General features: G+C 38.4%; 1 protein-coding gene across 1 annotated transcript in view; it reads left to right on the top strand.

The window, feature by feature from the left end:
- The window catches only part of AUTS2 (autism susceptibility candidate 2), a gene marked incomplete at its 5' end in the record, with an annotated part of 1129652 nt that overhangs the window by 291465 nt on the left and 830158 nt on the right, over window positions 1-8029 (top strand). The gene's annotated exons all lie outside the window — the stretch shown is intronic.

Below are 8029 nucleotides of genomic sequence, written 5' to 3'. Positions count from 1 at the left end.
TCTTGTTGTAGTTAAGCCTTGATTGTTGTAGGTATCACTGGGAGGAATTGGCCTCCAGGCCAATTGGCTGTGAGAATCAGTTGTGTCTGCAGTGGGAGAACTTCTGTGCTGGAGACACCCCTCTGGGGCAAGACTTGCTTCAATGGGGTTTTGGTGCTCCAACATTTGATAAGTTTTGACATGTGTATACACCCATGAAACTATTGCTGCAGTCAAGACAATGAATATGTACTTCACCCCAAAAGGTTCCTCATATCCCTCTGTAATCTTCTCTTCCTGTCTCTACCAAGGAACCACTAACCTGCTGTTACTACTGATTATTTTACATTTCCTAGAGTTTTATATAAATAAAATCATACAGAATGTAATATTTTGTTAGTCTGATTTCTTTTACTCAGCATAATTATTTTGAGATTTATTTATGTTATAGTATATATTGCCGAGTAATACTGAATTGAGTTATATGACTGTTTATTCATCTGTTGATGTGCATTTGAGTTGTTCCCTGTTTTAGGCTATCTATGTATATAAAAGCCTAAGTGACCGGTTGCTATGATGCGCACTGATCACCAGTGGGCAGACACTCAACATAGGAGCTGCCCCCTTGTGGTCAGTGCGCTTCCACAGCCAACCTCCCGCTGCCAGCCAACCTCCTGCTGTCCCTCCCCCTGGCCGACCAACCTTCCGTGGTCCCTCCCCACCCAGCAGGCCAACTTCCCGTGGTCCCTCTCCCCAGCCAGCCGGCCAACACCCCCTGCCGCCCCCCTCATCATCGGCCCCGATCGCCAGCCAGGCCGAGGGACCCCACCTGTGCACGAATTCATGCACCAGGCCTCTAGTAATAAGTAAAGCTGACATGAACATTCATCTTTATGTGGACATGTGCTTTTATTTCTTTGCAGAACTACATAGCAGGAGAATGGTTGGGTCATATGGTAGGCGAACTTAGAATATTTTTATTTATTTATCTTTATTGTTGAAAATATTACTGATGTCCTCCTTTCCCCTACATTGTCCCCCTTCACCCTTGCCCTCTTCAGATCTCCCTTGCACTATTGTCTGTCTGTGGGCTATGCATATATGCATATAAGCTGAACTTAGAACTTTTAAAACAATGGCCAAACTGTTTTTCAAGGTGGCTGTACTTTTACATTCCTACCTGTAGTATATGAACATTCCTCCACATCCTTGCCCACAATTGGTATGGTCATTCTTTTTCACTTTAGCTATACTAATCTGTATGTAGTGATATCTCATTGTGGTTTTGATTTGCATTTTCCTAAGGACTACTGATGTTAAGCACCTTTTCATGTGTTTATTCGCCATCTGTATGTCTCTTTCAGTTAAATGTCTATTCAGATAAAAATTTTGCCCATTTAAAAATCAGTTTGCTTTCTTTTATCTACTTTCGATAATTTAAAAAAATATATTCTGGATACAGTTTTTTTAGATAGACACTTCACAAGATTTTTCAGTTAAATGGTGTATCTCTTCATTTTCTTAACAGTGTATTTTGAAGAGTAGAAATTTTAATTTTTGATAAAGTGTAATTTATCAATTTGTTCTTTTATGGATTGTGCTTTTGGTACAATATCTAAGAAATCATTGCCCAACACAAGGTTACAAAAGTTTTCTCCCATATTCTCATCTACAAGTTTCATAGTTTTAGGTTTTACATTTAGATTTTTGATATATTTGAGTTAATTTTTCTAATTAGATTGAGATATAGATAAAATCAAGTTTTTGCATGTGGATATCTACTTGTTCCATCAACATTTGTTAAAAAAGATTATCATTTCTCCCCAGAATTGCTTTTGCATTTTTGCTGAAAAACAGTTGTGTGTGTGTATATATATATATATATATATGTGTGTGTGTGTGTGTGTGTGTGGTCTATTTCTAGACTTTCTGTTTTGTTGGATTGGTTGATTTTTCTATCTTTATGTCAATACAGGGTTGCGATTTTAATGCAGTGGAAGGTAGCAGTAGAGAACACCTTCTTTACTCCTCACCTAACCCACCTTAGTATTAAAATATCTCACTGATTTGCTTGTTACCGTCATTAAGCAGCCTGAGTTCAGTGATCCTTTCTTAGAATATTTCTAACAGGTAACAAAGTATCTGGCACATAGTTGCTAATTTGATGTTTACTTTTTAAAAATGTGAACATGAGAGATGATCGTTTGAATGCCGTACTTGTTATTTCGTTTGTAATGTAGTCTCCTCTACTTACTGAAAACTTTAGGTCCTGAAAGCCTGTCAATAAGTCTGTATGTTCAAAAGCCTGAAGTGGGGGACCAATGTGAATATATCTATGCAATTTTTAAGTTTTAAAAAGAGCTGTTTTTTTGTTTGTTTGTTTCTTTGTGAGTTTTTCACTTCGTATGATCATTATAAACCCTTTCACTTCTTTTGCATTTGGGAGAAGTACGGAATCAGTGGTTGTAGAAGCATTCAAAGCAGTACAAATGTAATGCAATAAATCAACAAAAGATTTGATAGACTAAAATGACAGCACACACACAACCAGTAGAGCCTTTTGATGGTGACAGGCACAGCACTCCCCCCACTTTGTCTTCTTTGTTATTTTTATACAAGTCCCTAAGATCAGATAACTAATAGAAGAGGCTCTATACAAATTGCACCCCTCTTTCACAGTATGAGTACACATGGGCACATGCGGGCATACATACCGCAGATGCTCTGTAACTGATGAGCTGCCCTTAGATTAGTTTGGTTGGAAAGTTAGATGGAGACTTTTCTTCTAAAACCCATTTCATACAAGGCAGACAAATCATGCCCTCGTTTTCTATTGTCTCTGGCTTCATCTGTAATCAGCAAATGGAGCCCTGCAAGCCCACATAGTGTTTCATTGGCAAATTCTTACTCTCTCCCAGTTTGCACAGCACTGAACCATCTCATTTTAAAATTCAGGAGTGGCAGAGGAAACCAGCAGATGATTGGAATTTGGGATAAGGGAAGTCAAGAGCAAGATTACTTATTTTGGTCAGTTGGTCTCTGAGACTCTCAGCATATGCACTGCTATGACCCTGCCCACCATCACCAGTGACCGAAATATCACATAATATCAACTCTTCAAGAAACTTATTCCCATCTATTGTGCATGGCTTATATATTTACCCCGTCTAAATCTTTTGACCTCACTGCCAGCCTTCTGTTGTTGGCTCTCTGGCTTTCTTGCTTGCTTGCTTGCTTCTACTGTGATTGTCAAATGAATGCCTTAAAGCATTTTTCCTGATCTCTCTCTTATCCCTCTGCCCTCCTTTACATTCCCTCCCAGTGCTTGTTTGATAAATGCTTTCCTTGATGAGTATGGGGCATAGTCCTCTTATTTTCAAAGAGCAATGAAGGTAATTCTGAAGGATATTAATTTTCATTGAGAATCACTAGCCTAGGTCATGGCAGACTAATAAATCATTAGGCCTTTAAAAATCTTTTATTGATTCTACAAAGTTATTTTACAAACCAGACAGTTTTACTCCACATATTGTATGTAGCATTATTTTATAGACTGCCTATGTTTCTTTAAGGAAATTCTTAAATTAGTTGCTAATAGTTTGTTGGTGGTGGGTTTGTGGATGTATATATATATATACCAGCAATTTTCAACCAGTGTGCCATAAAACATGTGATATCTGCCTATTTAGTCAGGGGCACTGACCTCTTTTCCCTTAGATTGCCACATAAAAAAAATGACAACAGCCAAAACAACAATAGCCATCTGGTATGAATGAATCAAAATTATACCTATTTTTTATTTCATATGTTTTGCTGTGCTGCGGAATTTTAGTAATTAGTTTATATGTGCCACGAGAAGAAAAAGATTGAAGATTGTTTATATGTTTACGTATACACGTGAATGTAATCAGGTGCACGGCTCTTTACACTATTAAAGGCTGATTGCCTTTATAATAAATCTATTTGTCTTTTATTCTCATTGTTTATAGTGAAAAGTTTTTGTCATTTTTTTGCCCCAAGACAGTCAATGAAAATTAAACGATTATTTTAATATATGCATAATAAGCAGTCAGTAAATGTTTATAGAGGGAATAAAGAAATAATGGCCTGTTTTATTCAGGAATTGTACTAAAGGGCTTATATAGTAATTTATAAATAATAACTATACCTTTGAAAGAATAACGATCATCTCTAGTCTTTGAAAATATAAACTTCTTATATAATAAAAACCTTTAAAACACTGTTCATTTCTTCTTTACCTGTTAAGCCTCTACTCTACACACACTTTGTTCTGGTTTCTCTTCCCCTTCCCTCCCCACACCCTCCAGAGTTGAAAATCTCAATATTAATTGGAGCTAAGATGATTGTACTGCTGCTGCTAAGACTTCAGCAGGTCTCTTATAAGCTAATGTCACAGCATGGGGTCTATTTGTTCTGTGTAGCTGTTCTGCAGTACAGTGAGAATGCCTTGATTAATAAGCTACATGAGAATAAAATGAATTTGGAAAAAATTATACATACTCTCATAAATATTAATTCACATTTGTATGGAATTGCACATAATTTTCAATATACTTTGGAGCACCTTTGGTATGAAAGATTTGGTCTCTAAAGAGAGAGACATAATTTTTTTAAAAGCCCAGTTGATACATTATTAAATATCATTTGTTTATTAATCTGATACTCCACATGCATGTGATGCAGGGCAGTAGGTGGGTTATATCACAAAGAAAGTGCCCTTGTTCTTTCAAGGATGTGTGTGTGTGTGTGTGTGTGTGTGTTTTACCCTGTGTGGAGTTATATATTAAAACCTTTAAAACACTGTTCATTTCTTCTTTACCTGTTAAGCCTCTACTCTACACACACTTTGTTCTGGTTTCTCTTCCCCTTCCCTCCCCACACCCTCCAGAGTTGAAAATCTCAATATTAATTGGAGCTAAGATGATTGTACTGCTGCTGCTAAGACTTCAGCAGGTCTCTTATAAGCTAATGTCACAGCATGGGGTCTATTTGTTCTGTGTAGCTGTTCTGCAGTACAGTGAGAATGCCTTGATTAATAAGCTACATGAGAATAAAATGAATTTGGAAAAAATTATACATACTCTCATAAATATTAATTCACATTTGTATGGAATTGCACATAATTTTCAATATACTTTGGAGCACCTTTGGTATGAAAGACTTGGTCTCTAAAGAGAGAGACATAATTTTTTTAAAAGCCCAGTTGATACATTATTAAATATCATTTGTTTATTAATCTGATACTCCACATGCATGTGATGCAGGGCAGTAGGTGGGTTATATCACAAAGAAAGTGCCCTTGTTCTTTCAAGGATGTGTGTGTGTGTGTGTGTGTGTGTGTTTTACCCTGTGTGGAGTTTATATATTATTCTTAGAAGTGGTACAATTTAATCATATTATATAGAAGCAGTCCATGATGGAACTCACCTGGCTGCTTCTGCTAGCATTGTCATTATACCTGAGTGTCTTTTCATGATAGCTGACTATCATGATTACATGTGAGACTAAGCACTGAATAGTTTGAGCTGAACGGATGTCTGACATAGCTGGCTGGTAGTGGACACTGGGCAAAGGAATAAATATAGCAGTCTTTTATTGAACTTTAACAGGAGTTAGGCACAGTGTACAAGGTTCTGAGACTGTGGAGTCAATGGCTGTGAACACTTGCTTTGATCTCAACTCCTTCCCTGAACACCTTCACCACATCCTCATTGCATCAGGAGGCCTGCCTCTTCAATGGCAGAGGGTAAATCATCGGCAGTGATGTTAGACCAGAGGTGCTCATTTGCCTTATGAAACTGTTATCTTTGATATCTTTTTGTTCCAAGGACAAGGCTTTTCTTTTTTTCTGGGGCTTCTTGCTATTTTCTGTGATCCTTCTTGTGTGCCATCAGTGCCTGTTAGGTTTCTTGGTTTTCTGCTTTAATCAACTTTTCTAGGTTGCTTTACTCTGTGTTAGAGGCAGCCTGGGATATTATTAAATCACTAGAGGCCTGGTGCACGAATTCGTGCACGGGTGGGGTCCCTTCCTCCTGGCTGTCAATCGGGGCCATCTTGCCCAGCCCCAATCAGGGCTAATAGGGGCCGGCCAGCCGGGGGAGGGACCGCAGGAGATTGGCAGTGGGAGCGCACTGACCACCAGGGGGCAGCTTCTGCATTGATCATCAGCCCCCTATTAGTCAGTGTGCATCATAGTGACCAGTCGACCCATTCGGTCAGTTGGTCATAATGGTCGCTTAGGCTTTTATATGTATAGATTGTTGTGGTTTGTAGGTTTGGATATTTTGTTGGATATTTTGACTAGTTGTCTTATTTATTTATTTAGCAAGTATAAATATATGTTCCACCTATTATTTGCCTGACTCTGTACCAGGGGGCAGCTTCTGCATTGATCATCAGCCCCCTATTAGTCAGTGTGCATCATAGTGACCAGTCGACCCATTCGGTCAGTTGGTCATAATGGTCGCTTAGGCTTTTATATGTATAGATTGTTGTGGTTTGTAGGTTTGGATATTTTGACTAGTTGTCTTATTTATTTATTTAGCAAGTATAAATATATGTTCCACCTATTATTTGCCTGACTCTGTATGTGAAGCTCTGGGGTTACTGAGATAAACAATACTTACTCCCTGCCCTTGTCCTTTCAAGGATTTGTGCTACCAGCTGCCTCTGGGCCTTTGCACAAGCTTTTCTCTCTGCTCAGACTTTCACATCTAGATCAAACGGCACTCATGTTTTCAGCCACAACCCCTTCCTCTGGACTGGACTATTTCCCCCAACTTTAGTACCCTTTACCTTTTCTTTAGAGCAGTTAGTTCAGTTGACAATTACACATTTGTGTGATTTGATTAGTATTTGTCTCCTAAATTCTAAACTCCATGAGGTGAGGATTTTCCCCCTACAAAATTGTTTTCTTAGCACTGTAGGGCACTGATGAGTTTGTACTTGGTATATACTAGTAATAGGTGCCCAAAATATATTTGTTAAATGAGTGAAAGCTTGAGAAGATTGCTTTTGTATTATATAAAGGTCTCCCTGAATAGGCAGAATTACAAAAAGTCCTTGAACTAGAAAAGAGAGAGCTAGGGAAGGGAGGTCTTTTGAGGCCAAGGCAAAGTAGCCATAAAGGTCCGAGGTCCCCAACAATTGTTGTGTGGCTTATCTGGGAAAAGTTATTGAGGAGGTCTGTGTAAGTCAAGTGGGGAGTGTTGGGATAGAGTAGTAGAAGCAGTGCAATAGATAACTGCTTCAGGAATATTGGCTATCATAGAAACCCACACCTGAAACCTATCTGATTATGTTGCCCAATGTAACCCCAATAAATTTAATAATATAAAAAAATTAACTATGACAGAGAAAAGAGGGGAATTTTGAGAAGGGAAGTTTTTGCTCTTGCTTTATATTATTTTTAAATGTGCATTTAGGATTATAGACACAGAGAAATTAGGTGGAGGTGAGGAGTTTCATATCCAATCATTTACAAATGATACAGTGCCATTTTGTGTGTGTGTGTTAATCCTCACCCAAGGATGTATTTCCATTGATTTTTAGAGAGAGTAGAGGGAGGGGTTGAGAGGGTAGAGAGAGAGAGAAACAGAGAGAGACAGAGACAGAGAGATAAAGGCATCGATTGATTGTCTCCAGCATGCACCCCAACCTGGGCAGGGGATTGAACCTGCAACCCAGGTACATGCCCTTGAATGGGAATTGAATCTGTGACTCTTCAGTGCAGGGGTGATGCTTTAACCACTGTGACATCAGTCAGGGCAGTGCCAAATATTTTTAATTTTAGTGTTTTTATGTGACAACATTTCTCAGGGATTAAAAGACATTCATATTTATGGAATCAAGTCATCACTGAGCCCATTTTACATATGGGCTCATAATTCCAGTGACTTACTCCACGTCTCATAATGTATAATGTCTCAGGGCTCAAACCCAGGTCCTTTGCAATGATGCTTTAACCACTGTGACATCAGTCAGGGCAGTGCCAAATATTTTTAATTTTAGTGTTTCATGTGACAACATT

The sequence above is a fragment of the Myotis brandtii genome, unplaced genomic scaffold (assembly GCF_000412655.1).
Source record: "Myotis brandtii unplaced genomic scaffold, ASM41265v1 scaffold363, whole genome shotgun sequence".
Taxonomy (NCBI): Eukaryota; Metazoa; Chordata; class Mammalia; order Chiroptera; family Vespertilionidae; genus Myotis; species Myotis brandtii.
The sequence above is the reverse complement of the archived record's forward strand: the minus strand, read 5'-3'. Positions and strand labels throughout refer to the sequence as shown.